Source organism: Xenopus tropicalis, chromosome 10, assembly GCF_000004195.4.
Source record: "Xenopus tropicalis strain Nigerian chromosome 10, UCB_Xtro_10.0, whole genome shotgun sequence".
Lineage (NCBI taxonomy): Eukaryota > Metazoa > Chordata > Amphibia > Anura > Pipidae > Xenopus > Xenopus tropicalis.
The window spans coordinates 24,888,859-24,906,444 of NC_030686.2; the positions used below are offsets into that span (position 1 = coordinate 24,888,859).

A 17,586-nucleotide genomic window follows, 5' to 3' on the forward strand; every position below is an offset into this window, starting at 1 on the left:
GGGCACCTTAACAGTTAGTATTCTAACAGTGGAGTGCAGTATTGGAATACAAGTTGAAAGTGTGGGATACATCTAGTGCTTGAGAAAAAATACTACATTTTTAAGCTTATTGTGCTTTTGTAGAGCAAATGTGTGCATAGCTGTATACTGTCCCTTTTAAAGGGAGCTGCACCCAAACACAACTTTTTGAAAAGTAAACTTTGCAGTATTCATAAATTAAAGAATATGCAGCCTTTTCGTGATTTTTAATCTAATATATGTTGGAAGAGTATCTAAGGCTTAGCCATGTTCTCCTGCTGATCTGGCTGACTATAAAAATGTAAAATGTAATGTCCCTCAGCCTGCACATCACAGTGCAATGCATTGTGGGTGATATAGTTCCTGAATGCTGTCTATAAACTGTGGATAAGTTGTAACAATTTGGGGGCATCAAACATCTATGTTTTAGTCCCTCCACCCCGCCAGCATTTTAAAAGATGCAGAAAGAGAAGAGCCGTTTTGTAGCTGGATTTCAGCATATAAAATGGTAAAACAATTACAATAGTTTAGAAGCTGAGGGAGGCAACATGTGACTGCCTGGAAACATAGCTGATATTTTTGGTATCCTCATCATGTTAGCCTGTTCTTGTGTTACTGTATTTATGTAGACACAATTTATTAGCCAATTAAGTGATTGTCCCTCTTGAAAAGTTCCTCTTTACTCATTCTGTCATAGGAGCTACCTGCAGAGAAACATCTACACGTTGACATTAATCAAGAACTAGTTGAGGAGCACTCTATGCCAGGAGCTCTTGATATCTATAGTATTACTGGCAACAGAAAAAAGGCCTATTTAGGAGCCAGTGACTTCAACATAGTAATCAGTAGCATCTCTGGTAAGAGTGAACTTTAATTCATGCGATCATTCATTTTGTATAATAAGATATGAATGCTTGTTTCATCATATACTATATAATATAGAACAGGGTTTGAAGAGTGCTATTAATTTGCCCCCCAGCTGTTTAATATACCTTATTAGATATACATAGTAATATAGTAACATAGTAAGTTGGGTTGAAAAAAGACATACGTCCATCATAATGCCTATATATAACCTGCCTAACTACAACTTGATCCAGAGGAAGGCAAAAAACCCCATCTGAAGCCTCTCATTTGCCGCAGAGGGGAAAAAATTCCTTCCTGACTCCAACATGGCAATCGGACTAGTCCCTGGATCAATATCATAGAGTTCTGCTACTACTAAATGCTACATAGCCAAAAACGGAAGGGGTTGCGGTATCCATCAGATATGTGTTGTTATATGTAATATGTGTAGTTTTGGCTGATCCCCCTCTGCTACCTACGGGTGAACAGTGACTGTTCCACTGTCCAACCAGTTCTGTGTGTTATGTAGGATAGATGCACGCATGTATGTACATATATTACCTAGAGCGTTGCTGTCCAACTTCTGTGGTACCAAGGGCCGGAATTTTTCCGGCCTACATGGTGGACAGCTGATAATGGAGGCCATTGTTGACCCCTCCCCTTTTTTATACCACACACACTTGAAACCACACCTGTGTTATCACATTACCATACCCATATTAATGGTGGTAGTACAGCAAAAACCTGCCATACTCTGCCTGCCCTACCCTGCCTGTGTGTGCCATACTCTGCCTGCCCTTCCCTACCCTGCCTGTGTATGCCATACTCTGCCTGCCTTACCCTGCCTGTGTGTGCCATACTCTGCCTACCCTACCCTGACTGTGTGTGCCATACTCTGCCTGCCATACCCTGCCTGTGTGTGCCATACTCTGCCTGCCCTACCCTGCCTGTGTGTGCCATACTCTGCCTGCCCTACCCTGCCTGTGTGTGCGCCATACTCTTCCTGCCCTACCCTGCCTGTGTGTGCCATACTCTGCCTGCCCTACCCTGCCTGTATGTGCCATACTCTGCCTGCCTTATACAGCCTGTGTGTGCCATACTCTACCTGCCCTATGCTGCCTGTGTGTGCCATACTCTGCCTGCACTACCCTGCCTGTGTGTGCACACACAGGCAGCATAAGGCAGGCAGAGTATGGCACACACAGGCAGGGTAGGGCAGGCAGAGTATGGCACACACAGGCTGTATAAGGCAGGCAGAGTATGGCACACACAGGCCAGGGCTTTGTGCATGAAACTACCTGCTGTTCATTTGAACTTGAAACGCGTGCCATGCTGTAGTGATATGCAGTTTCTAGCAGTATTCCTTTGTCAGACAATATGCCTTGCGTGCCATTAGTTTAAGGTTTTCAATGCGGTGGAATACCCCATCACTTAATTGAACAAAGCCGCTCAGATGAGTATTGAAATATTTTTAAAATGACTAGGGATGCACTGGACCGAATCCCTGAATCCCGCATTTTGTATGTGAAAGATCACAAATGCAGATCTGAACGCTTGTGGGTAGAACTAGGTGGAATAAGTTGGTATCGGTTAATCTCATACACTTAAAGCCCTGTGCATGGTACTGTACTTTTGATGCTGCCAAGGACTTTCATATATGGGTTCGTTTTGAATGAAGCTGCGTTAAATGTGTATTTATAGATCGAAGCACTTGCATTTCTGCCATAGCATCTGCATCTGATTGGTCCCGTCCTGTAAAAGAATTCATTCAAACCTGTGCCGTTTGACAGCTCATTGTTCCGATGACTCCTTTAGTTTCAAAAATTGCTTGAAGGTCAGTGAATAAGCACAGAGGCTGACGTTACAAACGGCACATTTCCTTTTTTCGACTCAATGCTAAACACTGGTTTCTATGGCAATCTGTACCAGCTTTCAGACGACCATGATAACAGCAGAAGTTTTCAAGGTTATTTGACTATGCAGCCAATATAGCGTTACACATGAGGTGATTGAATATTGTAGTATCCAGGTGCCATGGTTAAATTTAAAATTTCCCTTTTCATCAGGAAAAAAATGTCATGTCACATTGTGTAGTACACATAATATGAACTGCAGTCATATTGAAACCAAGGAACGCACGTATATATTAACCCTTTTTTTTTTCTCAACGTTGTGCCACCAACTTTTCAAAATGCATTAATTATTTTCACTGGTTGTAAGGCTGATGCCACACGTGGCGTTTTTACGCTGCGTATTTTCTAATTCTCTCGGCGGCTGAAAAACGCCTGATATCATCATCCATAGAAATAACTTGAAAAGACTCTAAGCAAACCACACAAAGCGTAAATACGCTAGAAAACGCCTTAGCACGGATTTTTCAAGCGTAGGCTGAAATACGCCAGTACTTGCAAAGCAAGCTATTCCTATGTATACGCAACGGCAGCTGCCAGACCTAGCAGAAATACGCAGCGTTTTTTGCTATTTCACACTATTAGCACCATGGCAACGGGATTTGCTTACGTCACCAGTTCTAGGCTGAAAAACGCCATGTGTGGCTTGTGTGGCGTTTTTAGGCTGAGAAAAAACGCAGCGTAAAAACGCCACGTGTGGCATCAGCCTAAAGTTGTTCATAACTGAAAGCAGCACCTGTGTCTGAAGCTTTGCATTCTTAAAGGGGTTGTTCACCTTTACATCTTACTTTTAATTACTTACATTTACTTTTATTTGGTTTTTAAGTTATTTAGCTTTTAGTTCAGCAGCTCTCCAGTATGGTTTTTCAGCAATCTAGTTGCTAGGATCTTATTTTGTATAGCAACCAGGCAGTAGTTTGAATAAGGGACTGGAATAAGTGTTGTAGAAGGACTGAATAGATAGATAGATAGTAATAAAAAGCAATGATAACAATAAACTGTAGCCTCACAGAGCAATAGTTTTTAGCTGCCAGGGTTAGTGCCCCCCATTTTGAAAGCTGGAAAGGCCACCTTCTTCTACCCCTTTCCAGCTTTTAAAATGGTGGACACTGACCCTGGCAGCTAAAAACTATAAAGAATAAATAATGAAGACAAACTGCTAAATTGCTTGTAATAGGCCATTTTATAACATACAAAAAGTTAACGTAAAGGGGGTGAACCACCCCTTTAAACAATGTAGCGGAGGCCAGATGATTATAGGGATTGTTCACCTTTAAACAAACTGATGATGTAGATATTCATATTCTAAAACCATTTGCGTTTGCCTTTCATTTTGTTTTTTTTTTGTGATTATTGAATTATTGAGCTTTTTGTCCAGCAGCTCTCCAGTTTGGATTTTAGCAGCTATCTGGTTTCTAGGGTCTAGTTTATCCTAGCTACTGGGCAGTGGCTTAAAGGAGAGACTGTAAGAGAGGGCTGGAACAAAAAGATAAATAATAGAAAGTAACACTAACAATTAAGTTGTAGCCTCACAGAATTATTTATAAATAACTTTTAAACCGCTGAAAATGTTTAGCAATACTGGAAACTTGCTCAGAACTGTGGAGCTGTTGCACCACTGGGGCCACATTGAGGGTAAGTTTGGCCTATAAAAAGGTAACCATTCTAGTGTTTTTTTTAATAACTTTCCTTGTTGTGGGGTTTATGGGCTTTAGAGGAGAACTAAAGCTTAACAAAATAAGTAGACCAGAAATGTTGTACTAAGGCTGTGGTTGCTAGGGCTGGTAACCACAGCCTTTAGCAGGGAAGATCCTTTCCTCCAAAGATGCCCCAGTAGCTCCCCATCTTCTTTTCATCATTCTCTGTGGTGCTGTCACTTACTGAGCTTTTAGGGACACACTCAAAGTTTACTGTATTTATATAATATAAATGTTACAATAGAAGGCTGATTTGACTGGCAAATGCCAGAGAGGCTGCTGTAAGATGCCATACTTAGTGGGCCAGTGTGGGGGGCTGTTTGGGCCTCTATGTACTTGAAATGCCAGGGCCTAATTTGAATTCCAGTCAAGGCCTAGTGATTACTATCTCTTACCTGATAAGCCAAGCCGGTGCTCCTGTTTGTAAAAACTGCACTTGCCTTGGGTTTTTCTGTCAAAGCGCCTCCTACCCATCTTCTTCAGCATCCCTGCAGTAAAGTAATAAGCCGACTTTCTCACACTACTGCGCCTAGGATTTTGTTACAGTCCAAGCATGCTCAGTGGAGTAATAAACCGACTTTCTCACACTACAGGACTTTGGCACCACCCCCAGTGATTACACCTTTCCATCTTTAATCTAATCACATCCATGTAAGGTTTCTTTTTCTCATGTTGTTAAGGACAATTTTAAAATAAAGTACTGGAGTAAATAAAAATGATCACCTGCTGGTTTACATTTGTATTAGTTATGATGCGGTGCATTATTTTGCACTTTGGATTAAAAGAAACCTCACATCTTACATTGTTGCCATTCTCATTTGTGATTCTTTTTTAAAAGGAAGAATTGCCCTTTTTGTACTGTCTAAAAAGGAACAGTAACCCACATTTCTCCTCCCCATTGTTGTTCTTTGTGGAATAGGAAGTAGTAGCGGCAGGCTGCTCTTCCCTTTCAGAACAGCAGATAAATAAAACCATTAAATAAACTGGAAAACCTTTTCGTTTTAATAAACAGCTTGTGTTATTATGTGTAGCGCAACGTTCAATGGAGCAGACTGTGGGAGTCTTTTTAGGTTACATCTTGTGAATAAAGGCAGTTGCAACTTCTGATTTCTTTTAATTTCTTCTGGTTTTTTGCCATTGAGGTAAACTTAACAGCTTCGATATCTGCTACAAGAAGAAGCTATATTTATTATGGTGTAAATTGTGTATTAACCGTCCTTATTTAACTGAATCCTAGCATTAAATGGGTGGTATAACTTCACACTTTGCCTTTGGGCATTCCAAAGTCCATATGCTCTGAGTAGTCCCCTTTGGAACCAGACTCCTTCTATGTTAAGCTGCCCATCCATGGGCAGATTTCTCACCACCCTTCAAACAATCTTATTGGCTAACCAACTTTTTAAAACGATTCATCTATCAGTTATTAGCAATATGTGGGGAGACCTTTGGTGTATCTTTCTGGTGTTTGCTGCAAGGCCATACGTATATTAGCGGATGGATATCTGTTCCTTTGTTTACCTCCGCATTTAGTCATGGGCAGTGAATGTTTAACAATGATTAACCCTTTCCTTCTCCTTTTAAGACTTCTTTACAATAATTTGTTCTAGTTATGTAATATAAAAAGCAAAGTATGGGTTACTGCACTTGGGCAAACCTTGTGCTGTTTGTATGGGGAGAGCTATACTGCGAGCATTGTTTCATAATTGGTATTACCATAACATAATGAGAAGTATTTTATAACGTGGCATAAATGTTGCATTTGTACATTAAAGTCCATACCCTCTAACTAGTCATCTTTGGAATTTGACTCTTGGCTCACCTTTTGAGAACTCAGTATAATTGTTTATGTTCAGTTTTGGTGCGTTCTGTGACAAGCCAACACTCTAACATTAGAGGTTTCCTATGGGGAAGGCAAAGACCATTACTCCAGCAAGGAACTTTGCTTATAAATATAAACTGCATATTACACCTTGAACTTTTAATTGCTGTTGCTCTCGTTGTTTCTTGTTTTCAGGCAGAGAACTATTTGTTTCTGTGTGTTTGTGCCAGCGTAAAGATTTTTTACTGACACCCACAAAGCTGGTCAGCAGGAGCCAATTAGCTAGAAAGATGATTGGAAACAAACACAAGTTCTTGCCATGTCCTTACAACAGAATTGTGAAAGTGGTACAATATTAGTATTTATAGTATTAAACTCACTAGAACAGAGGTGGAAAGCAAAAATGTAATATTTATATGTGTGTGTGTATATATATATATAAATATATATGTATATAATAAAAAAAAATATATATATATGTATATAATAAAAAAAAAAAAAAAAAAAAAAATATATATATATATATATATATATATATATATATATATATATATATATAAAATAAATACACACACACACAAAGGATGGCACACTGCTACATATCTTACCTCAGGTGCTCAGTAAAAGGCCTTGAGAAAGGTCCTGATGGGAACCGAAACGTCACATTTGGCTGTTCATGCTATTTTAAATATATATATATATATATATATATATATATATATATATATATATATATATATATATATATATATATATATATATATATATATATATATAGTCTTTAAAGAAGCCGGCACTCACGTCTAAAGATCACTGGACGCCCGGGTGCAGTATTATAAATTCAGAAAGTATGCCAAGAGAAGGATACCGCACTCGCAGGACTTACTTGGAAAAAGTTGATTTATTGTTCACAACATAACACTGACGTTTCGGCTGTCTCCACAGCCTTTCTCAAAGTGAGCACAGAATACAAAACACTCAACATTTAAACCCATTATGGCGCCAAAATACACAGATGACGTCATGCATTCCATGATTGAAACCTCCCATACGTGTATGTGACCAAAACCACAAAATCAAAATATATATGGAATAACTGAACTTATAAATAGAAATAGTGAACAGGAAAGTAGTGAAAGTATAAAAAGAAACAGGCACGAACAGTTAAGGAAAAATTTAGAAAAAAGTGGCACGTAACCTATACTGGCTGAACTGTAACTCACCGCAACGGGTAGGTCTATAAGCGCTCTTTGAGCAAACATCGGGGGTGCTTGTGGGAGACGCCTTCTCCATGATGGTGCCAACCATATAGCAAGCTGTGTAGTATTTAAACGGAGCCGAAGGAGGTGGCCATGTTCCTCATAATCACCGCTGTGTTGCCAGGCTTCATGCGCGTTACTATGGTAACGGGGACGCGAGTCGCGCTAACCCCGAACCTAGCCGGGCTTCAATCACCATGAAGCAGAGTTGTAAGGCATCATTCAGCTACCTGTCAGGCGCCACACACATCGGGCATATAGCTGTACCCCTTACCACCTGCTCGTCGGGTGGCCATGTTGGATAGTAGGGTGTACATTCAGAAATTTGAAATGGGGGTATTGACCCGCGGTTAGTGAGTAGTCACAGGTTATAGCCGTGACCCTCACTCTCCACAGAGGGTCACCCCAAGCCCTGTGTGTATTTCCGCGATGCCCAGAAAGGAGTTATCAAGGAAAAGGCCAGTTTATTGTAATTATGTGCCTCAGCTTCTATTGACGGTTAGGAGGGGGAACGAGTCATACTAAATAAACGATTTATCAAAGTGTCTACATGGTTAGGGTACATAGCCAAGTTCAGTATCCATCGCTTAAGAGTTAGTTGCCAGTACAGGTTAGAGTGCGTCTAGATAAAGAGCAGTGGTCATAAGAATATCACCTCGTGAATTTACCCATCACTTCTATAGGAAAATACAATTTGCATGTACAGGAGCAAATAAAGTAAAGAGGAGCAAGCAAAAAGTGAGAGAGCAAATAAAAGGTTAGAGACGGTTGGGACTAGTCAAAAGTAAAACACATTCAATTATATTTTATAACATAAAAGTATAGCTTAGTGGTACATGTCCCGCATTGTACTGCCTAAATGTATTTACCACTTTGCATATGTAGAACAATCTCTATATAGACTGAAGTCAGTATCCTGATATTAAAAGTCACTATGCTTCGTTCTGTACAGCAATGTCCTATATCAATGTGTAAAACATCTGAAGTAACCGTACTGGAGCAGAGCAGCATAGTTTAAACAGAGTCTCATTTAGTGTCCAGAAAATAGATTTCTGCAATCCATCGACTGTTATTACAAATAGAACGCTGAATAAGAAATTAGTTCATTCAGTCCATAAGAATTCCTCACTGAAATACTGACTTTTTGTTTGTCATACAATTATTTTAAATTTGAACATTCTTACTATTTACAAGTCAGCGGTACGAGTATGGGGTCTAACGTCGCGCCATCCTTTGCCAATTTATACATGGCTCAATATGAACAGTCCTACATCTTACCATCTTACGGTAAATTTATACATAGGATGTACCGTTTCATCGACGATTTACTCCTTCTTTGGACTGGCACGGAGGATCAGTTCTGGTCTATGGTGAACAATCTAAACCAACTCCCCTCTTCAATACGTTTCACAGCACAATTTGATAGCACATCGATTGTGTTTTTGGATCTGAAACTGACAGTGACAAATTCAACTCTCACCTCAACTACGCATAGAAAAGATACAGATCGAAATACATTGTTGCATTTCACGTCATGTCACCCCCCACATACACTACAAAGTATCCCATATACACAGATGGTAAGAATGGTGAGAAATAATTCTGATCCTGTGATCCTACAACATCAACTTGAGGATTTGAGAACACGCTTCACCCAGAGAGGTTATAAACCATCGATCCTCGACACTGCAGAAAACAAAATTTCAACTCTAACACAAGCATCAGTTCTGAGACCAGGTACCAAAACCATACAAACAAAGGCTGAAGATAGACTCACCTTTACCACCACATATACTCCAGACAATAGGCCCCTCATCAATGCCATCTTTTATCACTGGTCCGTTTTGGAAAAGGACCGTACCCTTCCTCCCATCTTTAGACACAGCCCACGCATTGCTTACAAGAGGGGGCGCAGCTTGAGAGACATTCTCGTGAAGACAGACCCCAATCACTGTTATCAGTCTGGCACATCTAACTCCTGGCTTCCGTCTTTGAAATTGGGGTGTTATAAATGCCCAAATTGCACCACCTGCAGTGCATTAATCTCAGGACCCACATTTAACCACCCACATACGGGGAAGGTGATCCAAATCAAATACAGATTGACCTGTACTTCCAAATACATCATTTATTTCATTAAATGTCCATGTGGTCTGATGTACATTGGTAAAACTGTCACCACATTTAGGGACCGAATGGCTAATCACAGGTCGGCGATCCGGACAGCCCTCGCCTCTGGAGAAGCTAGTACCCCAGTGGCTGCCCACTTTTTAGTGCACAAACACACATTGGCAAGCCTGAGATGCATGGTGATTGATCACATCCCACCCTTGACACGAGGTGGTAATCGCGAAAAACTCCTTTTACAAAGAGAACTTAGATGGATGCATCGGTTGAATACTATCAGCCCTTATGGACTGAATGAACTAATTTCTTATTCAGCGTTCTATTTGTAATAACAGTCGATGGATTGCAGAAATCTATTTTCTGGACACTAAATGAGACTCTGTTTAAACTATGCTGCTCTGCTCCAGTACGGTTACTTCAGATGTTTTACACATTGATATAGGACATTGCTGTACAGAACGAAGCATAGTGACTTTTAATATCAGGATACTGACTTCAGTCTATATAGAGATTGTTCTACATATGCAAAGTGGTAAATACATTTAGGCAGTACAATGCGGGACATGTACCACTAAGCTATACTTTTATGTTATAAAATATAATTGAATGTGTTTTACTTTTGACTAGTCCCAACCGTCTCTAACCTTTTATTTGCTCTCTCACTTTTTGCTTGCTCCTCTTTACTTTATTTGCTCCTGTACATGCAAATTGTATTTTCCTATAGAAGTGATGGGTAAATTCACGAGGTGATATTCTTATGACCACTGCTCTTTATCTAGACGCACTCTAACCTGTACTGGCAACTAACTCTTAAGCGATGGATACTGAACTTGGCTATGTACCCTAACCATGTAGACACTTTGATAAATCGTTTATTTAGTATGACTCGTTCCCCCTCCTAACCGTCAATAGAAGCTGAGGCACATAATTACAATAAACTGGCCTTTTCCTTGATAACTCCTTTCTGGGCATCGCGGAAATACACACAGGGCTTGGGGTGACCCTCTGTGGAGAGTGAGGGTCACGGCTATAACCTGTGACTACTCACTAACCGCGGGTCAATACCCCCATTTCAAATTTCTGAATGTACACCCTACTATCCAACATGGCCACCCGACGAGCAGGTGGTAAGGGGTACAGCTATATGCCCGATGTGTGTGGCGCCTGACAGGTAGCTGAATGATGCCTTACAACTCTGCTTCATGGTGATTGAAGCCCGGCTAGGTTCGGGGTTAGCGCGACTCGCGTCCCCGTTACCATAGTAACGCGCATGAAGCCTGGCAACACAGCGGTGATTATGAGGAACATGGCCACCTCCTTCGGCTCCGTTTAAATACTACACAGCTTGCTATATGGTTGGCACCATCATGGAGAAGGCGTCTCCCACAAGCACCCCCGATGTTTGCTCAAAGAGCGCTTATAGACCTACCCGTTGCGGTGAGTTACAGTTCAGCCAGTATAGGTTACGTGCCACTTTTTTCTAAATTTTTCCTTAACTGTTCGTGCCTGTTTCTTTTTATACTTTCACTACTTTCCTGTTCACTATTTCTATTTATAAGTTCAGTTATTCCATATATATTTTGATTTTGTGGTTTTGGTCACATACACGTATGGGAGGTTTCAATCATGGAATGCATGACGTCATCTGTGTATTTTGGCGCCATAATGGGTTTAAATGTTGAGTGTTTTGTATTCTGTGCTCACTTTGAGAAAGGCTGTGGAGACAGCCGAAACGTCAGTGTTATGTTGTGAACAATAAATCAACTTTTTCCAAGTAAGTCCTGCGAGTGCGGTATCCTTCTCTTGGCATATATATATATATATATATATATATATATATATATATATATATATATATATAATATACTCCCTCTGAAAGCACTCACGGTATATAATAAAAAAAGAAAATTTTATTTACACAAAAATGTCTACGCGTTTCGATCCATATAGGATCGTCATCAGGACAATAACAGGAAGTGAGGTGCATGGTTAAATACAAACATTGTCCAATCAGTGTATCCATGTAATTTAACTTTTAACCCATTACATACCTATAAAGGAAACCCCATACTGTGTCACTATTATAACAAGTGAACATATATATTAACACTCTCTAGTGTACAACTAGAGTATAAATTTCATTAAAAACATTAAGCACATGTATATATTATAATTGTAATAAATACATCCCCACAGGGAAGTGAAACTAAAAAGACATATTCAAGAATTATTCTGATTATTCCCATTTCAAAAAAGAAAAAGTGCTAGTGCAGTGAGCCCCTCTATATGTGATATCACAAAAATAAAAACTGAATATAGGAATCAATGTGTTAAATGCCATCTCATAACATCGTGGCATATAAAAATGCCATACTACAATGTGATTTTTTAAAAAAAGACTATAGCATTAAAACCATAGATTAAAAAGTGGAAAACCGATATTTGCGAGACAAAAATCTTACATAGAACAAAATTTATAGCTTAATAGTCCTAACTCACAGATGATCACTATACTAGGAGACCTATATGGGTAGGCATATATCACATGACTACCCCCTTCATTGTAGAGACATAAATACTACTTAGCATATAAGGCCATATTAGTACATAATAATTTATCTTGATCTTAATCTTAAAAAAGACAGTGGCCAACTAGATTGCCTCATAAAAAACAAGAAAGTGAGAACATCTCGTTCAGGCCCCGTGGAGCAATGGTATCCAATCTTTGGATCCATTGGGCCTCTCTCTGTAAAAGAAGTTTAGATCTATCGCCACCACCTGACAAAGGAGGAACGTGATCAATCAGCATAGCTCGCAACATTGGCAATGAATGTTTATATTGTACAAAATGTCTCGCCAATGGGCTATCAGAGTTTCCAGATGCCAAAGCTGAACGGATCACAGACCTATGGTTGTTCATCCGTGTACGAAACATGGTAATACATTTGCCTATGTAATAGAGGCCACACGGGCACATTATACAGTATATCACAAATTCGGATGTGCAGCAAAGCCTGTATCGGATGGAAAACCTTTTCCCAGAATGTGGATGGGCAAACGTGGGCCCTGTAATCAAACATCCGCAGGTCTTGCAATTGTCACATCTAAAACAACCGAGTTTACCAGTCTTCAGCCATGTTCCTGATGATTCAGATCTCAATTCGGTTACCATCAACATATCTCTTAGAGAGCGCCCCCGTCGATAAGCACACACGGGAGGTGACGTTTGGTTAAAAGGCAGGCTAGAGTCCAATTGTAGAATAGGCCAGTTTCTCTTAATAATCATTTTGACATCATGACTTGCAGGGGTAAAATTACTTACAAAAACCATACGATCTGTTTGGGTGCCTGTACATTTAACCTTAGAGCATCTACCCAAAGTGTTCTCCTTAGCTTTCTCCAGCTCAATGTTCAGGAACTCCACAGCATAGCCCCTTTCAATAAAGCGATCACGCATTTCATTGGCTTGCTGTAATGCAGTTGCAAGGTTAGTATTAATCCTGAACACAATTGCGTGTATGGAATGGACCTAATCACACTGGGCGGATGGAAGCTATGTGCATGAAGAACGGTATTCCGGTCCGTATTTTTACGGAACAATGTGGTCCCAACTCCACTAGATGAGCGGAATATCCTAACATCTAAAAAAAAAAAATAACATCCTTGTCGCAATTTAGAGTAAATTTCACTGGAGTGGGTAAATCATTTAGGCCGGCAACAAATGATTGGACTCCAATGTGGTCCCCACGCCAAATTATGAAAATATCATCGATATATCTCAAGTACAAAAGCAGATTATCTGCATAGTTGGGAAAAATATACTTGCACTCAAATGAGTCCATGTATAAATTTACGTATGAGGGGGCCACATTGGAGCCCATCGCCGTGCCTGTCTTCTGTAGATAAAAAATCTGCTCAAACCTAAAATAATTACAGGTCAGAACCAATTGTAGCAAGGAACACACAAACTCTATAGGTGGAGCCCCCTTGTGTCCCTCAACCAGTGCCTTCCTACATGCAGCAATCCCCTCATCTAAGGGGATGATGGTATATAAATTGCGCACATCAAGTGTCACAAATAAAGTGTCAGCTGGTAGGGTCTCACAGCACCGCAAGATATCCAATAACGCTGAAGTATCAGGCAAATAAGATCGCATGCGAGCACATAAAGGTTGCAAAAAATTATCAAGATACACAGCCACATATATATATATTGATAATTATACTGTTTTGTATTATAGTTATGAGTTGTATTCTTTGATTGTAGAACAGTAGATATAGTAGGCTGAGATGGAATCTAAAGCAGCAGGATAATGGCCTCTGGGAAGGGGCTGTGGAATAACAGCTATAATAGGGATACATCTAGAATATGCTGTTCAGTTTTGGTCTCCAGTGCTCAAACGGGAGATTATTGAGTTAGAGAGGGTCCAGAGAAGGGCAACTAAGCTGGTAAAGGGTATGGAAAGTCTCAGTTATGAAGAAAGACTGGCCAAGTTGGGTCTGTTTACACTGGAGAAGAGGCGCTTAAGAGGTGACATGATAACTATGTATAAATATATAAGGGGATCATATAATAACCTTTCTAATGTTTTATTTACCAGTAGGTCCTTCCAACGGACATGAGGGCACCCACTCCGTTTAGAAGAAGGGAGGTTCCATTTAAATATTCGGAAAGGATTTTTTACAATGAGAGCTGTGAAGTTGTGGAATTCCCTCCCCGAATCAGTCGTACTGGCTGATACATTATATAACTTTAAGAAGGGGCTGGATGGATTCTTAGCAAGTGAGGGAATACAGGGTTATGAGAGATAGCTCTTAGTACTAGTTGACTCTTAGTACTAGTTGATCCAGGGACTGGTCCGATTGCCATCTTGGAGTCAGGAAGGAATTTTTTCCCCTCTGCGGCAAATTAGAGAGGCTTCAGATGGGGTTTTTTGCCTTCCTCTGGATCAACTAGTAGGCAGGTTATATATAGGCATTATGGTTGAACTTGATGGACGTATGTCTTTTTTCAACCCAACTTACTATGTTACTATGTTATATTGCTGTATTTATAATTGCCTTCAATTTGTTTAAAAACAAATTCCTACAATCAAATTAATGAAGAATACTTTTGTATCATCTGTTGTACTATATCTTGCAAACAATTCTTCTCGCTGTACTTATGTCCCAGCCAATCCATAGCATAGGGAACACATTTATTAGACATATTGACCTCTAGTACTCCTGGGTGTAATATTGGCAAAAAACATTGATCATATAGAAACATAACAAGGTCACAAATACAAGTGTAATCAGTACTGTCCTTTACTGTTGCCCCAGCTGCAAGCACAATGCTGTATTTGAGGAGTATACTTGCCTGCTTGCCTGATTTTTTTTTTAAATCCTCTGATTTTGGTTTACATGGTTCCTAATTAAATTATAGCCTTTCTTTTTGCATTTCTATAGACTGCACAATGGCAAAGTTACATTTAGCATTAGCTCCACTTCTCTGCACCTGTGTTTTGTAGCCAGGTCAGAGAAGTGGATCTGACCTCCCCTGCAGCTCCATGTAGCTGCACCGATAGGCACAGATTTGGCCTAAGTGCAGGGAGCAGAGATTGGTCTGAAAAACACAAAAGCAGGCATTTTGGGCCTATCTCTGCTAAGTGTAGCTACAGAAGCTGCTACCCCTGCCAGCCTACAAACACACCAACGTCACTTTTTCCAAAAGGCACAGTCAATAATAAAATTGGCTTTTAGGATGCCGTTTAAAGGACTAGTAACATAAAAAATATTACAAATTAATTCATTCAAATTCTGTATTTGTTAATTCAGCACCAAGTTGGCAACAAATATCCCATTTCATATTTCAATAAAGGTTTTTAATTTGTGGTTTAGAGAGTCATGAGTGGCATTTGAACCTTGTTTATCTCCCTGTGTAAGAACTAAATCCATTGTATCATGCACTGCTTATCTGTTTTGCAAACTTGCTTTTTCACCCTATTTATCTTGAATGGCTGCCCAAAACTGAAGACCAGCAAACGAGCAGCAACCAAAGACAGCTACAGAGAAGGCCTAGCAAAGCATTGGGAGGAAATCCAGCATTTGTTTACATTGTTTAAATGTAAAAGGAATTCACTCTGGAAACCAATTAATTTTTTTTTTTTTTTTTTTACAAATTCCAATATTTTCATACATCCAAGATTTAGCTTTAGCCCAGATGTTCAAAGGCATTGGCTTAAAATGATGGGAGCTGAAGTTTAGCAATAGTTGGAGAGTTCAACACACATTGTTGTGTTCACATTAGCCTTGAGGTACTACGCACAGTGTAATTTGTTACTGCCTCCGTTGGACTTCATTATTTTCCTCACTATTATTTTTGCTTTGTATCTTTGACATCTTGTTTTCTGTATTTATTGTAAGAAAGACACAGGAAGGGTGGAACATTCTATTTTATGCAGATTTTAGAGCACTATAGAAATAAAGCCAATTAAGAAGACTTAAACCATTCTGTGCTTTTGCAATTTACGGCTTTTTGTTCATGCAGCATATTAAAAGCTGGAATAAAAGTCTTACCTTGCATATAGTGACTAGTGTGTTACTTGCAAAATCCTCTATTGCTGCTTTAGGGCTCTGGCACACGGGGGAGATTAGTCGCCCGCGATTAACTCCCTGTTCGCGGGCGACTAATGTCCCCGAGTTGCCTACCCCTGCCATCCCACCGGCAAAAATGTAAGTCGCCGGCGGGATGGCAGACGTGGCGGGGCGATTTGCGGAAATCTCCGAAAAAGCCTCGCGAGTCTTTTTCGGCGATTTGCGCAAAATCGCGCCACCGCGTCTGCCATCCTGCCGGCGACTTACATGTTCGCCGGTGGGATGGCAGGGGTAGGCAACTCGGGGAGATTAGTCGCCCGCGAACAGGGAGTTAATCGCGGGCGACTAATCTCCCCCGTGTGCCAGAGCCCTTAATGTTCAGTATTCTGCCTTCCCTCTGCTTCTTATCCTTGGATATTTTGCCTGTCAACATTTAAGCCCCATGGAAAACCATTAGGGCAACTGGCCTCTCAGTGAAAATTATTTGGATTGTATCAGATGTCTTTTCCTCAAGTTAAGGGGTAGCTTTTCAGTAAGAAAAAAGATATTCTGCTGTCTTCCTGTAGCGTTTGCTAAAATACTTGTAAGTAGTTAGTGTTTGTTTGGAAGCACCTCTTCACCAGCAAAAACAATCCACATTTTAATAATCTTTGTAGTTTTTTTCTTTTACCAGTTTGTTTGCCCATCTGTACTTTTTTAAGCTCAGCACTGCATACTAAAGGTAAAGTCTTACAGGGGATCTATAAGAAGCTATTCTTTTGACCCTGTTAATGCCATTAAATAAAATCATAATTTATTGTGCTCATTCTGAATTGCAGTTTTTTTCATCACAATATCCATAAAGTTCTAAACAAAATCAGAGACTGTTTTGACCTTGAGACTGCCATTTTAAATACTAAAGACCAAGGACAGACCCCTGAGGTACTCCATTAACAACACTGGTTCAGTTAGAAAATTTATCTTTTATAATCATTCTTTGTAATCTATCAGCTAGTTGTCCAAGTTCAAATATTATGTTACAGGCAACTATTTTTAAATTTAACCAGTAACCATCTCTGTAATACTGTATCAAGTGCTTTAGCAAAATCTTAGTATATCACATCCAATGCCACAATGAATGTACATGTTGATGACATACACAAAGTTGCACCATTCTTATCAGTATGCCATCCGTAATTGACCAGCATGGATCACATGTATGTCTTCACCCAATAAAAAGGGGATAGGGATAGGCAGTAAAAAGTGCAGGAACACAATATACCGTAGCTTTGTAACCAACCGTAACCAACAGTTAGATGTTACAGGATTGTGTGTGCATAAATCTCAAGGTGTAT

General features: G+C 39.8%; 1 protein-coding gene across 4 annotated transcripts in view; it reads left to right on the forward strand.

Moving 5' to 3' along the window:
- stxbp4 (syntaxin binding protein 4) overlaps positions 1-17,586 on the forward strand; it is an 89,258-nt gene that overhangs the window by 49,241 nt on the left and 22,431 nt on the right. Inside the window, exon 16 of one of the 4 annotated variants that reach the window (XR_001925405.2) lies at positions 716-875. The gene's annotated coding sequence lies outside the window, so the exon portion shown is untranslated. 4 annotated transcript variants of the gene reach the window in all.